At 55.3% G+C, this 21460-nt stretch overlaps 1 protein-coding gene across 1 annotated transcript in view; it reads left to right on the forward strand.

The window, feature by feature from the left end:
- Window positions 1–1580: 1580 nt before the first annotated feature.
- NEK6 (NIMA related kinase 6) overlaps window positions 1581–21460 on the forward strand; it is an 85848-nt gene continuing 65968 nt past the window's right edge. Inside the window, exon 1 of the mRNA XM_060608711.3 lies at window positions 1581–1728. The gene's annotated coding sequence lies outside the window, so the exon portion shown is untranslated. The remainder of the gene's footprint in view (window positions 1729–21460) is intronic.

The following is a 21460-nucleotide window of genomic DNA, read 5'->3' on the forward strand; positions in this document are numbered from 1 at the left end:
TCTCCCCACGCCCCACCCCCAGATTGAAGCCCCAGGAGAGTCAGGGCTATATTTTGTTCCCAAGCATATCCCAGGGCCTAGAATAGTACCTGACCGGTATCAGGTGCACAGAGATAGGCGTCGGGTGATTGAATGAAGCAATTACTGTTTGCCGAGTGGATGTGGTCAATACCACTGATCTGCTAGTAACCCTGCAACACGTTGTCTCAGAACTTCTATTTATTTCTATTACTTTTTGCAATGTTATTGCTTATAGTTACCTCTTCGATCTACCTGATATTTATTGTCACGTATATCATGCGAAGCGAGGTTGTAAATGAGTCCCCAACTAAACGGCTAACAAATGTGCCGAATGATCCACTCTGCTCCTGCTGGTTTGTGGAAGGGCTGGGACTGAGCTGGGTCCTCTGGGCCAGCTGCCTCCCCATCTGTCCTCTCTTATACCAGCAGCCCAGGGCTATGTTGTTCACGCGGTAGGATTGCCTAGATTAGCAGGCAATGGAATTAGACAATCTGTGGCCCAGCTACCTGTTCAACCGCTTACCATCTGGGTGACTTTAAGCAAGAGAATTTGTTTCTTTCAGCTTCTATTCTAAACCTCATGTATCCCTTCTGTAAAATGGGCACGAAAGCAGCCTCATGCCTCCTTCACAGAATGGCTGTGCGGTCGTTAAGACTGGCACACAGTGGGTACTCGGTTGGTATCATTATTGTTACAGATCACAGCCAGGTGCAATACTGGGGTATCCTCTCTGTGCCCAGCACGGTGTTGTGACCAAGCTGGACAGTAGACAGGCAGTCAGTGTCAGTCCCTGGTTCCAGTCCTCCTCGGGAACATAGCACAGTTTTGCATGTGGAGGAGAAGCAGCCAGTGTGGAAACAGGAACCGTGTAGGCTAGAAGCGTCCCCTCTGGGGATGGGGGGTGGGGTGGGGGAGACGGGTTCCCTTAGGAAGTGAAGCAGGGAACTGAGCAGCAACCTTTGGGGCCCCATGGAGACTCTGTCTCCTAAGCATTCATTAGTAGAGCCTTCTCCCAGAAAGCTCTGCACATTGACTCTTACTAGTCCTGGGGTCCGCAGGAAGTGGGGAGCTCCAGATGAGGAGATGTTGGCACTTTGAGGGCAGGGAGCAGCACCTTCGCCACATCAAGATATCCTTGGAGCCTACCTCAGTGCCCACATTCAGTAGGCGCACAATAAGCGCTGGTTGACTGGCCAGTATGCCCAGGGCCGTGAAGGGAGCAACGTTAGGTGATGCGTACACAAGAATAGATGGGAGGGGTCCACGAGTCCTCTGATCGCGGACCCTAATCCTAAACGTCTAGAACCCGAGGAGGGGTGGAGGGGAGTCTGCTGGGCCTGACTCGCTGTGAGAGTTTGGGCCTCAGTTTCCCCATCTTTGAAGTAGGGCGCGGGGTGCGGCTCGGCCGAGCGGATCACCAGCGGTCAAAGCGGCTCGGGGGCGCGGAGCGGTCCCGGCGCCGGGCGGTAGCCGCGGGGCGCCCCCCGGGCCAGCGTGGCGGCAGCGCGCACGAGCGCAGGGGGCGGCGCGGCCCCGCGGTGGGGAGGGGCGGGAGCGCGCGCGGGCCCGCGCAGGCGGCGGCGGAACCGAGCGGACGGGCGTGCGGCCGCGGCGCCGCCGACTCGTGTGGGACCCTCCGCTCCGGCCGGCCGCCCGCCGGGCCGCGCGCCGCTCTTCCCGCCGGCAGCCGAGCCGCCCGCGCGCCGGTGAGTGGCCTGGGGCCGGGGCCCGGCGGGATCGGGCCGGGGAAGGGGCGGGGGCCGGGCGGCGGGGCAGTCACCCGCAGCCGGGCCGAGGGGGGTGCGCGTGCTCGCGCGCGCGGCCGCGACTCGGCGGGGGACAGCGGGCGGGGGTGTACGCGGGAGGCCGGGACGCGAGGGTACGCGAGAGCCCGAGTGTGTCGGCGGCCGTGCGTCCGAGCGTGCGTGGGCGGCGTGTGTCCGTCTGCCCCTCGGGGTGTGCGCCCGAGTGTGCGCGTGCACGGCGGAGGGTCTGGGTGGTGGGGTTTGCGGTGAAGGAGTGCGGGGGACGCGCGCGTGGCTCCCTTTTGGACGTTTATTGTTTACTGTTTGCCAAGGAGTGTGCCAAGCGCTTCACGTGGGATCCCATTTTTGTGAAGGAGTTGTGTGGGTTCGGGGAGTACGTGCGCGCACGTGTGTGAGCGTTCACAAGTGGTTTCTGTGTGCATTTGTGAGCCTTTGAGGACTAAAGTGTACAGACGTGCGTGTGGATGTGTATTTTGTGTCCGGGAGTGTGGGAGTGTGTTTATTATGGAGGCCGAGGGCCCCCCTTGGCACCCACACGGCGTTTTGCATGATGCGTCAGCCCCTGGCCCCGATGCCAGGGAGCCCATGGGGAGAAGTAGGCCAGGGGTGGGCACCTGGTGGGTGCTGGGCCTTGTGTGGTGAATGAGGGCCAGCGGTCAGACCGGTGGAGCCAGGCTGGGCCTGGCAGAGAGGGAAGCCTCAGAGCCAGGCGTTGGTGGGGCCCGCTGGCGGGACCCTGCATGGGGTCCCCCGGGTGCCCAGGCTGGGCTGGCGCTATGGTGGGTCTGGCAGAGCCACTTGGCCTGGTGTCGGAGGACTTGTGTTCACTTCTTCCTAAATACTCTTTCTGGGTCTCCTGGCTTTGTTCTCGCCCCTCTCCGGCCTTGGCAGATTTTAACCTTTCCCCTGTGCCTGGGGGGCCTGACCCTGGGGGTCTCTCTGTCTCTGCTTACTCTGCTAAGTAGATGAATACTCGTCCAGTTGATCCATTTGTTGAGCCTGGGCTCCAAGCGTGAGTCCCCAAGACAGTAAGAAACAGCACAGCACGCTTGGGATGCTGGTTTCCAAGGTCTGTCCTGCAGCTTTGAGGGACGGTTTTTTGCGGGGGCTTTAGAAATGTTGAACATCTCTGCAGTTGAAGGTCTCAATTGCTTCAAGGCCAACTTTAGAAACTCCGGAGCGCCCTAGTTCCCCTGCGTTTTCAGAACTCAGCTTGCCTCTCTGAGGGGAAAATGTCGTGCGCAGGCAAATCTTGGAGGCACATTTAAAAATCCGTAGTGTTAATGGAAGAAGAATTTCATTGAAAGGGATGTAGAGCCGGCTGGAAGCGCCCGTTCCCCAAGCAGCAGCTTACAGAGTGAACTTTGGACGTCTCTTTTAGCAAACAAAACCTGGAAGGAAACAAAAAGACCCACATTCTTTTTCTTTTTTGTCCTAAAAAAAAGACCCAAAAAACGAAGAAAACACCTTCTGGGTTTGCTGGAAATGCTGCCTCTCCTTCTCCCCTCAAGGCCAGGCCCTGCCTCCATCCCCCACCCCCAAATAAAATATGCCTGTGGGGAGCTGCAGATGAGTCACTCCCTGGCAGAGAGCCCCACGGGCAAACATTTGGGAAGGTTCTTGCCTAACTTCCCAGAAGAAAAGGCCCAGGATTTAAAATGGTCCCTGTGGTTTGTCAGCCACTGCCGTCCCAGTCTACTTCGGAAATGACTAAAAAGTAGTTTCTGTCCTCACAAAACAAAGTCTCAGACTGAAGTGGTGGCCCAGGTTGGTCTGGGCTTGGGGTTTCAAGAGGGTTTGAAGAATCAAAGCTCCTGGTTTTGCCCGGTGGCGTTTCCCGTGGCTCCGAGCAAGGAGGGGGCAGGGGAGGGGGAAAGGAAGCCATGCTCATGGAGCCCCTACGGTGCCCTGATCACAGTTGTGCCACAGAGAGGTCGAGGCTGTGTCCTGGGACTGCTGAAAGGAGGTGGAGGCAGGATCCTGTCACCTGCCCGACTTCAGGCCTGTCCTCTGAAGGTGCCGCACAGGGTGCTCGGTGTTTTCACACATCTATTCATTTAACCTTCACGAGGATGTAGGGGGTTATTATCTCCATTTTACAGATGAGGTAACTGAGGCTCAAAGAGATGAAATGACGTGCATAATTTTCTGTAGGTAGCGCTGCAATTAGGGGCCACCATTTATTGAGGGTCTCCTGTGTGCCAGGCACGATACTGAAAGCTTTAGGCTTATTTCCCTCAATCCACTCAGCAACACTATGAGATGGGAACTATCTGAATGCTTAAAACTTTTTTTTTTGAGAGAGAGAGAGAGAGAGAGAGAGAGAGAGAACACACATTTGTGCAGGGGAGGGGAAGAGGGAGAGACATAGAGAATCTTAGGCGGGCTCCACGCTCAGCATGCAGCCTGACAACACAAGGCTCAATCCCACGACCCTGGGATCATGACCTAAGCTGAAATCAAGAGTTGGACCCACAATCGACGGAGCCACCCAGGCACCCTTAGATGGGAACTATCTTGATGCCCATTTTACAGGAAACTGGGGACACAGATTAAATAATGTGCCGAGGATCGTGGACTGCCACGCGGTTGACCCTGGAGTTGAATTCAGGCTGGTCTGGGCAGAGCCAGCAGTCTTCCCACTGGACCTGGAAAGTAATGGTCACTGTCTTCCAGGTTCCTTCAGGGCTGGGTTTGTCGGCCGGCTCCAGCCTTCCGGGACAGGGCTTCCTGAAGGTGCTGCCCTCCTTCCTTGTCCACTCTTGCCCTTCTGCTGTGGATGACCCACGCCCAGGGCCAGGACTGTCAGAGAGAAAGGTCTACAGTTCACATTTTTTTCTTTGCTCATGAAGTGCCAAAGATTGGTTTCAGAAGGGAAGTGTCAAAACAATTGTCGAAAAGAGAAGAATATTCCCTTCCTCTTCTCGGGTCAGACCAAGCAAGGGAGTTAACGGGTGGGGAGTGGAGGACCCTGGTGAGTCATCCGAGATTAAACATGGGTTGGCATCTCTGGGCCTGTGTGGGGAGGGAGCAAGCTGGGGCACTGCCCTCAGGCAGAGCCCAGTGCTGGACCCCCAGTGATGGCGCGTTACCCCCAGGGCCCCGACTCCCAATGCTGAATACCTGACACCAGGATCATTTCCATGTAGGCTGCTTGTCACTTGCCATTTTAGCCCCGTGCCTGTCTCTCTTCCTTGTTCGTTTTCCTTTTTATCACGGTTTATACTATGCTGTTCTTGAAAGGAATGTTGTGCGTGCGGACCTGTGCCGCTTGGGGTGTGTGGGGCCCCTGCAAGTGTCCTTTGATGTTGGGAAGGAAAAGGCATTCCTCTCCCTTCTGAGCGTGTTCTGCACATTGATGAACATTTGCAAATTGCTTTGAGATGCGTTAATTTAAGGTGTGAAATAATAGATCTTGTGCGAAGGCTCAGCCACATTTCTGGCATTGATGGATTTCTCTCCCGTCTGGCCTGCGATTTGGGGAGGTAAAAATAGTCCTTGTTCCTACATTTTTATCTTTATTTATTTATTTATTTAGTTTTGCTGATGTCATTCTTAGGAAGCGGTGTGCACATACCACGGGCCTTTCTTTTGGCCATCACTTCGGATGGTTGCCAGAATGCTGATGACCAGAATGTGGAGCTTTGGGGAGCAAGGCTGCTCCTGGCATGTGTGTGGGGCGTCATCTGGGGTGGTCTGAGCACCTCCCGGGGGGTCTGTGAAATGGCTTCTAAATGAGTGGGTGGTAGATGATGACCAGGATTGGCCAAAGATCTTCGGTGGCTTTTTGGTATGTGACCATCTTCTAATGTCTGACTTTTGGGTAGTGGCAAGATGGCCTTTGGAGAAAAGGTTTTATGTTTTATGTTTATTTTTTTTTTAGACTTGTATTTTTTTAAGTTAAGCTGTATGCCCATTGTGGAGCTTGAACTCACGACCCCGAGATCAAGAGTCAGACGTTCTACCGACTGAGCCAGCCATGTGCCCCGAAAATATTTTTATTTTAAAAAGAAAAAAATCAGGTCAGTGGCTTCACCCATTCTTGTCTGAGTTGGGTGACATACTCGCAGTCTCTTCGTTTGGCCCAGACTGAATTAAACCAACAGCCTTCTCAGACTCAGCTTCCAGACAGGAGCGGACATTGGGGCAAATCAGTTGGTGGTGTAATTTCCTGTGACGTTCAATTTGGGAACTTGAACGTGGAGTGTGATCTAGCAGTTTGACATCTGTCCTTCCAACGGACTTGCTTGTGTGGAAACAGACCCACACATACAGCCTCTGCTGTGTTGTCTCCAATTCTGGATTTTTCCACAGACGACTGCTCGGGTGGTCTGGTGGCAAAGGCCCGGTCTTCTGGCTGGGCCTCTTGGCATCCACCAGCAGGATCACCGCACCCCAAACCCAACTGGTTGCTTTGGCTGGATTCTGGGGGACGGACGAGCGAGGGGCCAGCCGAATTGAAAGGTGGTGCAGTTGGGATCTGAAATGCATTCAGTTCCAGCCGCCTTGATCCGCATGGAGCCGATCTTTCTTTCTCTTAGACATCTGTGTGATGGTGACCTCATAGAAGAGAAAAAGGGGCTTTATGTAGGAATTCCATAGAGTGTGAAGGAATTTCTGCAGGGGAAGGGGGAGGGAAGCTGCCATTGAGAGCCTGCGGTTCTGCATTTCCTCGAGTTGTTGAAGCCCCACACTTCAAAATTAGGCTGGGGGTGGGGCAGTGCTTGACCTTGACAAACGGAGCTGGAGCCTTAGAGGAGAGCTCCCCAAAGCCCCCAAGTTGTAGTTGAGGATATGGGGTTGGCCCCTCAGAGCCCTTGTCACTGCAGGTGAGTGGCAGACTTGGAATTTGTCTACCACCCCTCTCCCCGAGGGCTGCCCTGCCTTGTTCCTTCTTGTCCCCAAAGTCTTTGAAACTGGGAGTTGTCAGGAAGAGATGTGCAAAGGGGTACCCGTTGCCTTGCAAATGACCTTCAGCTCTGGTGAGTCCAGAGCAGTCCAGAGAAGAACCACACGCCCATTTTACAGAATGAAGACTGGGGCCCAAGGAGGGGAAGGCACTAACCCACGATCACATTAAGGACCTGAGCTTTGGCACCAAATGGAGCGAGGTGGGAGTCCCAGAGCAAGCCATTCACCTCCCGGAGCCTCAGTTTCCCCCACTGGGGAACAGAGACAATATCAGGACCTCATGACATTTGAGGGAAGAACTATAGGAAACAATGGATATAAACCCCTCAGCACATGGGTGGCACCCCGGAAGTGCTACCCCGAGATTTTATGGGAGGTGAGGAAACTAGTTGTTTCCTAGGGTCACTGGGCCGGGGTCACTGGGCCAGGAAGGTTGTTTCTCTGTCCGGAGCATTTTCAGCGCCCCTGCCTACTGAGGCCCTAAATGAGGCTGAAAGCGGTGTCAGGGGCCGCTGAAGCACTTCCCCGTGATCATGACCCTCAAAATAGACCGGGAAGAGACGCGCGGTTTGGACCGAGGCGGGCTTTAAGTCCGGGTGCTCTGGGCGGCCCGGGAAAACGTGTAGAAGTCAGTGTCTTGTGCTGCCCTCCGCCCCCCCCCCCCCCCCCACGAGGCTCGGAAAGGGAGCCTTATAAGGTTTTGACGCGTCCTCTTGGAGTCGGAGGGTCTCGGGAGGCCCCGAGAGCTGCGTCAGCCACAGTGTGTTATTAAGCAAGGCAGATGTTTTGTTAATTATTTACACAGCGTCGGGCCCCATCAGAGGTCTGTGCTGACAGAAGCGGCTGTCACAGCCCCGGGCCTGGGGGCAGGGAGCCCTCGCGGAGGGTCTGCACAGCGAGGCCCGGGCCCCGGGTGGGGGCGGGGAGAGGCCGTGCGTGTTTGGCGCTCCCTCCTAAGCCATTTGGGGTTCTGTCGGGCTGGCTTGTCCCTAAGGGGGGGGGTCCTTGTCCCACGGAAGTGGCCGCCCCTCCTGAGGCAGCTTCGATGGGCCGCAAACGCTCTTCACACCTGAGACCCTGCCGTGCTGTGTGTGGTGAGGGGAGAGCCTCAGCGGGCTCCGGAGCCGCCTTGGAATATTGCACCTCTACTCCCTCATCGGGAAAATGGGCCAGTAGCACCAGGCTTGAGGCCCTTGATTCTTGGACACTGTTTGGCAGGGAGGAGGGTGAGGGGGGGACTTGCCTTAGAAATCCAACTTTAGGGCGCCTGGGTGGCTCAGTCGGTTAAACGACCCCCTCTTGATTTCGGTTCAGGTCACCGTCTCGCGGTTTGTGATTTCGAGCCCTGCGTGGGGCTCTGCGCTGACAGTGCTGAGCCTGCTTGGGATTCTCTGTTTTCAGCTCTCTCTGCCCCTCTTCCCTCTCAAAAAATGAATAAATAAACATTAAAAAAAAAAAAGAGGGACGCCTGGGTGACTCCATCCGTTAAGCGTCTGACCTCAGCTCAGGTCAGGATCTCGAGGTTCCTGAGTTCGAGCCCCTCGTCGGGCTCTGTGCTGACAGCTCAGAGCCTGGAGCCCGCTTCGGATTCTGTGTCCCCCTCTCTCTCTCTGCCCCTCCTCTGCTTACGCTCTGCCTCTGTCTCTCAAAAATGAATAAACTTCCAAAAACAGTTAAAAAAAAAAGAAATCCAACGTTAGAACCAGAATTGTGAAAAGAAAGGGGTCTGGGATCAGAGCCTTCCCTGAAGGGTCACCAAGGGAGAGGGACTCTAGCTGGGGGGGAGGGGGGGTTGTCGCGCAGGGCAGACCTGTCTTCCCACAGCACTAACCCCGTTACCCGTTTTACATAAGGAGGCTTTGCACAGGAGTCATTTTAAGAAAAGATTCTCGGGGCGCCTGGGTGGCTCAGTCGGTTAAGCGTCCGACTTCGGCTCAGGTCATGATCTCACGGTCCGTGAGTTCAAGCCCCGCATCGGGCTCTGTGCTGACAGCTCAGAGCCTGGAGCCTGCTTCAGATTCTCTGTCTCCCTCTCTCTGACCCTCCCCTGTTCGTGCTCTGTCTCTCTCTGTCTCAAAAATAAATAAACGTTAAAAAAAAAAAAAGAAAGAAAAGATTCTCATATGAAACATCCATGATCTATAAGTCCATGTGGGGACAGAAAGCAGATTGGTGGTTACCAGAGGCTGAGGGAGGGGAGCATGGGGAACTACCACTTAATGGGTACAGGGTTTCCTTTTGCGTGATGACAGTGTTTCCGAACCAGAGAGAGGTGGTGGTTGCATAACACTGTGAATGTGCTAAACGCCACTGAATTGGTCACTTCAGAACGGTCAACTTTATTTTACGTGCAAAAAATGTTCACAAGGTTCCGATGCTTAAAAATAAAAGCATGAAAGCCTCTCATTTTACAGATGGGGAGACTGAGGCCCCGAGAGACTGTGACCAGTTTCCAAGGTCATGGATGCTGTCCTGCTTCTCAGGCCAAGGCTCTGGTCATGGTGCTTGAGCCTGGGCTGTGGGCGAGGAGTCCGATGCAGAAACACAGACCCGTTCACGGTCGTGCGGGTGGAGTGGACTCTGGTTAACCAGACCCGCCTGTGCCGGCTGGTATGCGGCCGTCCGTTCACTCATCGATTCGAGTAATACATCCCAATGTCTGGGTCAGGCCTTATTCTGGGAGCTGGGTCCCAGAGACCCTCTCAGGGCCCCACCCCACAGCCTCTAACAACCTGGTAGGGACAGGGGTTGTGTCACGAGCTCCTCTGGGTGCTGGTGAACATCTGCAGTAGGCATCTTTCCGGGGCTCGTTCTCTGGGGAAGCAGGAACCCTTTCCAGGAGGGAGGACATCCGAGCCAGCCTTGAGGGAAACGTGAGGTTTGCCTGGAGGTCTCAGAGGGCTGGGGTGAAGGGCAGGTAGACCACAGGGTGAGTGTGTGGGTGGGCTGTGGGATGGGGTCGTGGGCTGTGGGCAGACCCCCAGCAGTGTGAAATCAGAGACCTCTGCCACTTCCCCAGCTCTTGACCCCTTCCATAGACCTGGCACCTACTGTATGCGTCATTCCATTCTAACCCTTTACGTGGATTTATTTTTAAACGTTTATTTTATTTTTGAGAGGCAGAGCAAGAAAGAGCATGAACATGGGAGGGGTAGAGAGAGAGAGAGGGAGACACAGAATCTGAAGCAGGCTCCAGGCTCTGAGCTGTCAGCACAGAGCCCAACGTGGGGCTCGAACCCACGGACCACGAGACTGTGACCTGAGCCGAAGTCGGACGCTTAACTGACTGAGCCACCCAGGCGCCCCATCCTTTACGAGGATTAACTCATTTGGTCCTCCCAGTAGTTCTCTGATGTAGATGTCATTATGCCCACTGTGTGGACGAAGAAACAGACACTGAGAATCCAGGATATATGTGGTTAGTTGATTACTATCAGCATGTGTGCTGGATGGAAGCCGGCCGCATCGGGGTCTGGTCTGCAGAGTCAGAGGGCAGAGGCTGCCATCTGGAAGTGCCTGTCATGTGGGCTGTGAGTTGGTGGCCAGGTCCAGGGCCTGGGAGAGGGCCTCCTAGGCAGCTGGAAGGAACAGCACGTGGCAAGGAGCAAATGGTGGGAAAAGACACTGCTGCGGCCTGCGGGACCTTAGCGGGGGGCGGGGGGGGGGGGCGCACTTTATTGGAAGGGCAGTGGGGCTCTGCTCCCTCTGCAGCCTCGCTGCTCAGCAGTGTTTCTTTTGCTTGCTACGCTCCAGCCATGTGGCCTCCTTAAACCTTTCCTCAGACGGGTCAAGCAGATACTGCCCTCTGTCCCCTCTTCCTGAAATCCTCCCCCTCCCCCCCCCCCCGCCCCAGTGTTCCCCTGACTTGCTCCTAGCCTTCATTGAGGACACCACAAAAGTCACTTCTCCAAAGTGACCCTGTTATCCCCATCCTGTCAAAATGAGTCCCTCACTCCTTTACTCCTCTTTCCCTGACCTGGCCTTATTTTTCTTCGGGACCCCTACCCCTTCCTGATTTCCTGTGTTTGTTGTTTCCCTCCCAGACTGGAACGTAAGCTCCATGAGGGTAAGACTTGACCTGCGAACCACCACTGTATCCCCCGTGCCCAGCACTAGGCCTGGCACGTAGTCGGTGCTCAATGGATATTTACTGAATGAATGGAAAGTTTCAAGTGGGCAAGTGGCAGGATCCTTGAACAGTGTCTGTGTGGAGTTGCTAAACCTGTTAGCAAACTTTGCTTCTCCCAGTGGACAGACAAGGGCTGAGTTGTGTCCAACTGACCCTTCTCTGTTCAGAAAAGGTTTCTTAGAGAAAGGCTCAAATTATTCCAAGGGAGAAACCTACACTTATAGAGGGCTTGTACCTCCCAGAGTTATTGGGGTCTTTTTCTTTGCTCCTTCTCTGCAGGGGCCATTCTTGATGCCCGTATGGGAGCAGCTTTGGGTTGGACTGAGTGGGTGCATGTCTTAAAGCTACATTTTTTATCAGGCATACTTCTTTTTCTCAGAGCACATATCTTTTGGGGTTCGCTTAGGGAAAGGGAGGTGTTTAACCTTCCCAAGCCACCTCTGGGCACAGACACTGCTGTGCAGCAAATGAGCAGAGCCCACAGTTCACCCAGCCCAGAAAACGGGGGGTTGGGAGTTGAAAGAGGAAGTGATTCCCTAGCTGGTGTGGCCTTGGCAGGCCACCAGGGTGGGTGCCCAGATTGCGGGACCACCGGGGACCACATGGCAACATACAGGGAGCTGGGGGAGAGGGAGCCCACCCGTACGTTTGGCGGGTCCGGCCGAGTCCAGCCGGATTTAGTTACACTAGCATCTCGAGTGCAGACTTGGTGTGCCTGACTCAGTGTGTATGCATTTCCTTCGTTCATCTCCCCCAGGAATTTTGGTGGCCTTTTGTGTTTGTTTTAAATGCCAGCCTCCTCAGCTAACCCAAGAGGAAATGAAGACTGGATTTTTCTCTGTGGAGAGGCTGGGGACAAGGGTGAGGGCTGCCCACTCTTAATGGTGACAGCACAGCATCTGGGAACTAATGCACAGAAAATACTTGTACTTCAAGCTAACAACTTTGGTTTGCACATGCTTTTGTGACATCCCAGGCCTTCAGATATCACCCATCTAGAGCTTAGGCACATGATGAGCACAGTTTCCAAACTCTCAAAAGGGCAGTGGTCTGTACAAGCATTTTAGTGACATTTGGGGACAAGAGAGGCAGTGTGGAAGATGCTCTTTGGTCGCTAGTATGTAAGAAGTTCATGGATGCTTGAATGGCTTACGGGGCGGCATCTTTGAAATTGCACAGTGCTGAAAATTCTAGGACATATGGTCACTGTGATGTGCTAATGTTAGCAATCGAGATATTTAATTACCCAGAAAAAAACCCTTTGCCTATCCACTACGGGTTACTGGAGAGCCTTTATTTCTCAGGAGGAAGGTCTCACACTGTGTAATCCGGACCAGCAGACAGGGAGTCATTATCCCTCATTAATTTATTAGCTAATTAAGTGATTTATCTGGTCATGCGTTATTCTTTCCATTGCTGTTCATTGGCAACATTTGCCGGGTCCCACTCTGTGCCTGGACTGGTGCTGGGCACTGGGGACAGAATGAAACAGAAGAGCAAATGTTACCAAATCCCCGCTGGGTGCCAGCCCACTGGGTTGTGGTGTGGGCTACAGGTGAATTCATTTCCCTGTGGTCGTTTACTGAGCACCTACTATGCACAGACCCATAGAGATGCCGAATGAAAATGATCCAGTGCCTTGTGGTTTGAACTCTCACTGCATTTTGATGGGGTCTTTTGGTCCTGGCCCCCCGCTTCCTGTGGCAAATCCAGCCAGCCACCGTTCACAGGCCCTGGAATGAACCAGAAACAATCCAGATGCCCCAGGAACCGACGTGAGAACAAGGCATCTCCTTCACACGTTGCGTCTCAGTTCCGCATCTTGCCGCCACCCAGCATTTTGAGACAGAATGTGAGATCTCGTGGTTGGCTAAATACATAAATATTTTATGTCTCGATATTCTGAAAACGAAGCCCAAATGTGCAGAACTGCAGCACATCAGTGCTATAGATCATATGTTATAATAATCTGATGACATGTTGTTTAAATATTTATGGACTGATGCGCCATGACAATGGGGGGAGAGTGTAGTCTTGGAGCAGAGTCGGGGCAGATGCTGGAAAGGAGGGAACGGATTCACGCGATCCTGGGAAGCACCACGCGACGCTCAGGGTTTTGATTTGATGTTTTCGGGTTTCGTGACAATAGCAGTGGCTGACATTTATTGAGCACTTGCTGTGAGCCATACCCTTCACCGATGTCATTTCATTTGATCCTCAGAGCAACCCCACGAGGATGAGGCTCTTGATAATCCCACATGACCTAGGGGACACCGAGGCCCGGGCAGGTCAGATCTGCCCTAGACTCCACAGCTGGAGGGGCCCAGGATCAAACCCAGGCTGGCTGCAGTCTGAGCTCATAGTCACTGTGTCTTCTGCTCTGCCTGTGACTAGTCCTGTCGGAAAAGCTGCCACTGCCACCTGGTACCGACTGGACTTTCTGAATCACAGAAAGAAAGATGACGTCTGTGACATGTCGGGCAGGAGTAGAAACCCTGGGAACAAATGTCTAGCCCAGCAGGGGCGACTGTGTGCCAGGAGAGCCACCAGGCCACACACCTGGCACGAGGCAGGGACGCAGGAAGTGGCAGTTCTGCCCCTCTGCCATGCTTTTCTCTGTTGGTTTTGTGGTCATTCAGGAAGGGGCTGTCTGCAGACCGTCCTGGGCCCCAGCCTTTACCTGAGCCTTACCCTGTCCCTTCAGTGCGACGCGGGGGTGCTAGACACAGTAGCCCCTGGGTCTCCCGACAGCCCTGCGAGGTAAGCCCTGGGTCACCACCCTGCAGATGAGGGGCTCCTGCCATCTCCCAGAGGCCACGCCCCACCTCGGGAGGCAGTGCGCCTGTGCGGACCATTCCTTCCCTGCCTCCCCGAGGCTCCGCTGGACGAGGCTCCCTCCACCTGTCTGTGCCACCATCGGCCCTGCCTGTTTTTGTCACTGCTCAGCATCCTGTTGATCGTCACATCCCCAGCCCTGGAAACTGGGCCTGGTCCACAAGACAGCAGTAAGTGACCAACTACAGGGGTTCCAAAAAGAAGGTCTGGGGGCAGGGGTGAGGGAAGGGCCAGTGATCGTCACAGACCGCGTGGTGTCTTCTAATTCTGTGGAGGCCTAGGGATGTCCCCAAGGGCCTCCAGGCTAGGGGATAGGAGTCAGAAGGTCATATAAATGGACGGTAGGGTCAACTACATAATTTGTGAAGCCCAGCACAAAGTGAAAATGCAGGTCTTCTTGTTTAAAAAGCAGGAAAAAAAACCCGTTCCTTGTCAGTCTCTCTCCATCCGTCACGGTGGTTTTTATTGGCTGTTAAATGCCATGCTTCCTTGGGCGCAGGGACACTCACAGGGCAAGGACAGACCCTTGCAGTTACCCTGTGGCACACCTGACCCCCTGATTGCACTCGAGCCCCTGCCAAGGGTGGAGGGTGGCAGGGGTTATGAGTTAGGGGTCAGGAGCGGAAGTCCTTGTAGGCTCGGGCCCCAAGCCCCCAGCACGTGCACCACTATTCCACCAGACTTCACTTAAAAAACACAAGTTCAAAGGTAAAGTGAAGACTTGAAAGGCAGCGGACACAAGTATGAAACTCCCAAGCACGGGGCTCCCTTCCGAGGGCGGGGCAAGACGAGACTGCGCTGGTCACGTGCAGTGCGTGCAAAGCTGGCCCCAGTGGGAGGGCTGCAGCCTCCTCCCACCGAGACACCAATTTCAAGAGCACGGCCCCTGTATCGTCCCCGCACGGGCGTGGGGCCGGATCTAACCCGGGGGAGAAGCTCCCCTCTGAGGTGCTGTCTGCAGACCACTGGCCTGCAATGTGAATGCTATCAGCTGGCCAGCTGGTCCCTCTCCTCACCCTGGGCCTCTCTTGCCAAGCCCACACCATAGACATGGACACGAGCCAATTGGAAATGCCACCCCCTTCCCCGATTTCACTCCTCATGTTGTTGCCAGATGTTATCGTACCGACAAACCCATCCCCTCCGACTTATCCTTGAGTGACAAGGGTCAGAAATCAAATGCCAAGGTCCTGACCCATTCGCTCAGGAAGAATGCCAAGCAGGTGGTGCCCCAGAGATCAGAGAGGGTGGGGAGCTCAGATTCCACCAGCTTCCCACGCTGTTCTCAGCCCTGAAACTGGGGGGCCTGGCAGCTACAAGATGTGGACATCTGGCCACTCTTGAAAACACGAATGAGGGAGGCTTGGGAAAGTTAACTATTGCTTATTGTTTAGTACCTACTGTGTGCCGGCAGCGTGGCCAAACGCTTTATCCGTGTTACCTTAGTTAATCCCCACAACTTTGGGCTGGCCCCATTTTTCAGGTGAGGATAACTGAGGTTCAGAGATTGAGGCCACCAGTCTAAAGCTATAAGCCACATGGTTTGGAAACTGAGACTTGAACCCAGGCCTGGCTGACCCCTAAAGCCAGTGAGTGCTCTTCGGCTGGGTGGCTGGGGCCACCACCTGGCTGAGTCTTCTGCCTCCACTGTCCGTTGCGTGTGCACGGGGACGGGACAGGAGCCAGACCCTGCTGCTTGTCAGCTCCTGCCTCTGAGCAAACACCCTTCTTGGCAGGGAGCAGGTCCCGAGGCTCTCGCTCCAGCTCTTCCCCTCCGAGACCAGCCAGCGGTGCGGCGGTCTTAGGTCCAGATACGGAGGAGGGAGGTGGGGGGGGTTAACCTGGACACCCTGGATACGAGCCACGCCTCCGCCTTTTGCTCACCACTCTTCTTGACTTGTGGCTTCCCCCTGGGGGCGTCAGTTTTCTCACGTGGCAGAGCGAGGGGGAAATCTCAGTTCCTGTCCCCGGGGGAGTTTTCCTGACCCGGTGAGGTAAGCAACGCACATAACAGCCATTCAGCAGTTGGAGACTGTTACTGTATTGACAATAAGCAACCCTGTGTGGGGCGAGGACTGTAGTTTGGTGTCACCTGTGACGTTCAGGAGCTCCTCTGCACACGGGGACCACGTTAGCCATCACTCAGCCCAGAGCTGCCCTCCCGGAAGAATTCTTCCCTTCCTTGCTTTGTTTCGTCATTCATCCATCCAACAGAGCCAGGCACTGTTCTGAGGGGCATAATGAACAAAAGAGACAAAACGGGGCTGGCATTCTGGTTGGGGAGAGCCGTCATAAGCAAGAAATGAGTCAAGTATGTCCAGTGTTACTGGTCCGAGTGTTGGAGACAGACGAATGGGAGTTGTGGTGTGGGAGGGGTGAGGGTGCCCCCCCATCCCCGCCATGAGGCTCCCTCCTGGGGTGATGCTCCTGCAGTCTCTCTCTTCCCTCCAAGGGCAGTCTCCTGGGAGTTCACATACTGCCTGTTGTTCTAGGTCCCAGCTCTCCCGGGAGGTGCTGGGATGGCATCACGGGGCTTGCTTTGAGAAAGTGGTTTTCCCAGCTAGAATGTGGGAATTTTCCCTCAGGCATTCCCAAGACTTTGAACTGCTCGGTCTCAGGGCTGCCGGTTACCAAGGGCCAACCTGGGCAGGCTCTGGCCACGTATTATTGCCCTGACTCCTCTTGGTGACCCTGTGAGCCAGGCTCTTTAGTCCCATTTTACAGACAGGGAGAGGGAGGCCGAGCGAAGCTGAGTCACCTGCCCAGGGGCACACGGTGGGTCTGTGGCCAAGTCAGGATTTGAACCCAGGCCTTTGGCTCCCAGAGCACACATCCTAAACCACTGTGTTCTAGTGCGGACGGGTGTTTTTGTTTCTCTGGGCGTCAAAAACCATGTGCTCCACCCAGAGCAGCAGATGTTCAGCAAGCACCTACTATGTGTCAAGGCTGTGCTGGGTGCCGCGGGAGGGCGTGGTCGAGAAGAACGCTCAGATCGGCCTGAGAAATGATGGCAGTTACTCTTTCCTCCACGCCTGTGAGGCGGGTACCGTTAGCCCCGTGTTAGGGATGAGGAGGCTGAGGCCCAGAGAGGTTCCTCAGCTTGCCAAGGTCACACAGCCCCAGCTGCCTGCCTCCACTTGCTCCGCCTGTTTTCAACCGCCGCTGTCTCCTGCCGGCGTCACCCTCCACCCTCATTTTGCGCTTGGACCAACTGAAGCCCAAAGAACAGTTCAGCGGCTTGATTCTGAATTGGAGGAGGGTGGGTCCTGGCGTACTTTTGGAAATGGACACCCTTTCCACAGTGAAATTGCTTTTGAGATGCCCCTGGCCCTCAGGGCAGAAGACCAGAGAAATTACAGAAGACCAGAGAAATTACAGCAGTTGACGAGGGCCTGGCAGGCGTGGGCCTGGGGATCGGGCCTGGGGAATGGAGGCGAGGGTAGGTGATAAGATAAGGTGTCAAGAGTCCTCCCCAGACTGACAACCAGGGCGATAGGGTTTCCTGACCTCAGGGACAGACAGGCCTTTTCAAAGGAAATGCTTCCAGGACTGTCCCATTCCTCCATTAGCAGACAGCCCTCAAACAGCAAGGAAACTGCCGAATATTCCATATTCACGAAATGGTGAGCCGGCGATCAGACCTATTTATTTAAACCCAGAGACGACCAGGCTAAAGACTTGAGCTCTGAGCGGGCGCGCCGCCTCACTGCAGCAGGGGAGCCTAATCTGCAGGGTTTTCTTCCCATTTACGGGTTTTTTTGTTGTTGTGTATTTGTAAAATGAGGCTTCTGCTGGCAAAAGCAGGTTTTAGCGAGTGCGGCAGCTCTTTCAAGACCTAATAAGGCCCCAAAGGAGGGTGTGTTCCGGCAACATTTTCCTTCCCCCCCCGGGGGTGGCCCGATTCCTTGCCTCCTGCACTTTGGGCACCATGAACCATCCGTCTTGCTTCCCATTAACGGAATTACCGCCGTCACTGCTGCAAGGACAAGACGGGCCCGTTCGAACTGCCTTGGGGACAAGAGGCAGGAGCGGCTGCCACGCAGTTTTGCTTAGAGGGGAAAGGAAAGAAAAAGAGAGAAAAACCAAACTCCCACAAATGGCTGGTTCCTTAGGTCTTAAGAGCCTGGGCTCAGGAGGAAAGAGGCAGCCGGGCGGGTTCAGCCCCGCTTCCTGCTCACATTCCTGGGCAGGAGGTGCCGTGAGCCTCTCAGAGGAGAGCAGACGGCACAAGTGATGGGGCCTGGGGTCGGCAATCTGGGATCCTACCTGGAGACCCTGTGTCAGGGAGCAAAGCAGTTGGGGCTGCAGGTTAGAACGTTCCACCGTGGCTTGAGCTGCTTCAAGATGTCAGGATCGACTTCCTGATGGGCAGCTGCGGGGGGAGGGGGGCATGGGGGGGAGGCAGTCTCTCTGTTCTCATCAGTAAAGGGAGGGACCATGAGCTCTGTGCCCTTTGAGTCTCCTTGGTTGGCCCTTGATACCTGGCTTTGGGGTGAGGCCAAGGCCCACGAAAGCCATAGGGCGAGGCTAGCAGCCAGAGGGAACGCAGAAGAATTACAAAGCAGTCATGACCCTGCAGCACATTGAGCTATTGTTACTTTTTCATCAGAGCACCCATCAGGGGTTCACATTGCTATCATCAGCTAGTCTTCACCTTTAAACAGCTCCATTGTGTAAGTGTATCCCAGGCTCAGAGAGGTAAAGGGACTTCTCCAAGGTCACACAGCAAGGATTTGGACCCAGATCTGTTTCCTCTGGGAGCCCGTGTGCTGATAACCTGGGAGGATCTTCAGGGGATAGTCGGGTGGAGAGGGCATGCTGGGTGGAGCACTGGGGGTGGGAAGCAGGGGTTGCGGGAAACCATAAGACGCTCTCTGGGGCCGACGTGGTGGATGACAGGTGCCACCTGGGATTGGGGTCCGACAGGCAAGGAGGCCTTCGATGCTAAGCTCTGGAGTGATGGCTTTACCTGGCCGCCTCGAAGGCTGACACAGGAGGGGTGGTGGTGTTGGCAGCGTGTGTGGAAAATGGCTTGGTGAGGGTGGGTGATAAGACCAGGAGGGGGTGAAGAGGCGCCGACGTGGACGACAGTGTGGATGGTCTCCGAGCCTCTCAGCCGCCTGAGGCTGCAGTCCCATCCCTTTGACTCGACCCCAGCCCCCCACCTCCCCACCCACCACCCCAACCCTTCCTGCTGGGTGTCTGGCGGGAGGCCCCTCACCTCCACACCCCAGCCTCCCTCACAGCTTTCTTGTGAAAGGCAAGGCCAACGCCTAGGACTTGCTGGGGACAACGTGAGAATAAATGATAAAATATGTAAAGCTTGCAGCACTGCTCTGGGAAGGGGGGGAAAGGTGCCATGGGTGTGTTATTTTCCCTAAATCCTATTTCTGCTTGTCATTTCTTTCCTCCCCGTCAGAGAAGCAGTTCTGATTCTTGGGGATGAGAGAAGTCGGAGTTCATGCCAGTGCATCAGCCAAGGGCCAGGCCCATTTGAGCTGTCTGTCCCTAACTACATTCGTTTCCCGATTTCCAGGCCGTCTCATTAATCTGCAGGATCCCTGGTTCTAACGTGCTTCCCAGGGATCGAGTTGTGTTGTCACTGTGATTGAATTCTGATCCTCCCTTGATTGATTGATTGCTTGGTCGGTTGATTGATCTGGAGAAGTCAGAGGCAAAGCCGTGAAAGAGGCAAAGTTCTCCTGAGTTCTGCGTTCTGTGACATGTGGTGTGTGTTGAGGGGCGGGCTGGGGCCACAGCTTCCCCCCCTGCCCGCTGGGAGTCGGCCCGTCTGGCAGCCGACGTCAGCCGTGCAGTGAGGGGCGCTCACAGCCTCAGGTTTGGTGTAAGGCAGTGCGGTGTGGTAGGCGCGCCCAGCGGAGAAGCTGGCTGTTCCTGGGATCTGTCCAGGTGTAGTTTTCCATGGAGGCAAGATTCCCAGGAGGGTGAGCCCGGGCTAGCCCAGGAGCCGCTGGGTATCATCCCATGGAGCCAGGTGGTTCTAAAGGAGACTGGGTTCTGCCTGCCATTAAGGGGCTCAGCCCCCCGCCCACCAAAGGGCCTAGCACCTGCTGGGGATACAGTCTGAGTGTTTTTATGTTGAGTGGACAGAGGAGGGTGAGGAGATAAATGTGTCACTTACTGGCTGGGTGACTTCATGTATCTAGGGTCTCATTTTTATTATCTCCAGAAGCCATATTTCAGTTGGGGAGACTGAGATTCAGAGAGGTGAGGATTGTGGCCAAGACACCCAGCAGAGAAGCCTTGAGGCTGGTCTGCCCACGTGTGTGAACTTCCACTCCCAGTAGAGCACTGGTCCCTCCGTCTGGCCTTTCCTTCCGGACACCGAGCTCCCCCAGGGCTGGACGTGGCCTGCCCAGACCAGGCCTGCACTCCTGCTCCTGCACCAAGGCCCCTCCCTCCTGTAAGCACCCCCTCCCCTCAGTGCTGGGCGGAGATGGGGCAGGTGCACCTCCTGTGTGCCGGTCACACCCTGCGGACTTGATCTACGCCACGTCATTGAGCAAGCGAGCCTTTTAGGTGGGTCTCCTCCCCATTTTCAGATCATGAAAGCGAGGCTCAGAGAGGTGAATGAAACTTGGCCAGGGTTTCCCAGCAAACAAGTGATGGGGCCCAGGTTCAAATTCAGGAAGGACAGTCACCTGCTGGCTAGAGAAGGGGTGGCTTTGACCCGTTACTGTGGGCATGAAGTCAGAGGCAGAACTTTCCCACGCAGAAAAAGCAGGGAGTCTGCCAGGGTTGGGCAGGGTAGGGGGGCGGCCCCTTGGTTCCCCAGGAAATGTGGGGCTAGATAGGGCCCCAAACCCACTTGGTCCCCGAGCACCCACCCAGCCCACCTCTTTCTGGCTTCGGGTGCTCTACCTGGGCAGTGGGAGGACAGGAGGACCTGGCTTATCTGAGTGCTGATTACATGCTAAGCAGTTTGCTACCCAGTCTGAATTAGTTGTGCCAGGGACCGTGTGAAGCCACATGTCCTTATTTGCGTGGCCTGACCCCCTCCTCAGCTACACTTCCCCCGTAGCGCTTACTGCGGTCCAATGTCTGTGTCCACCACTTGACCCCTCTGGGAGGGGGGATGGGTAGGGTCTGTGCCTCAGACAGCGCTTGGCTTTGTAGGCTTCTCAAGAAATGCTTGATGCACGACAATGGGATGAAAAGGAAACTGAGGTCCGTGGAGCCCCGGCCAGTCCGCCGCCAGCTGGGGCCTTGCTCACTGGCCGGCTCTCAGCCTGGAGTTCCAGGTGTGCCTGTCTGTGTCCCCACAGGTTCACGCTGCCCAAAGAAACTTCCAGTCTGCGCTTGTGGCTTTGGATCAGCTCTGAAAAAGCGTGTCCTGTGACCGCTCAAGGAATCTGGGCCTTTCGCCCAGAAGAGAGTGTGTTTCCTGGCTTCCTGAGAACTGGGGCCCACCCTGCCCCTGGCCGGGGCTTGCAGAACGGGAGGGAGGGAGCGATGGGCTCCGGCCCGGAAAGCGACAGCATCAGACCTTATCATCTGAGGTTGGCCACCCTGTGCCCGAGACTGTCCCAGCAAGGCCACCCCTGCATGGCCGTTAATCCTAGCACTCCAGGCAAAAGTTTCTCCACTTTTGGGGCATCTTCTGCGGGGGAATTAGCGCTCTTGAGTTACTGGAAAAGAAGCATTCCTCACGCTCATACAAAGCTTTATCCCTTGGACGGCTCTCCCAGCACACCTCACGGGTTACCACGTGGCACACGTGGGTGCGACGTTCATGAAGCACAGGGTGACTGGCTTCCATTGGGTCATCAAGCCGCC

Source organism: Panthera onca, chromosome D4, assembly GCF_046562875.1.
Source record: "Panthera onca isolate mPanOnc1 chromosome D4, mPanOnc1 haplotype 2, whole genome shotgun sequence".
Taxonomy (NCBI): Eukaryota; Metazoa; Chordata; class Mammalia; order Carnivora; family Felidae; genus Panthera; species Panthera onca.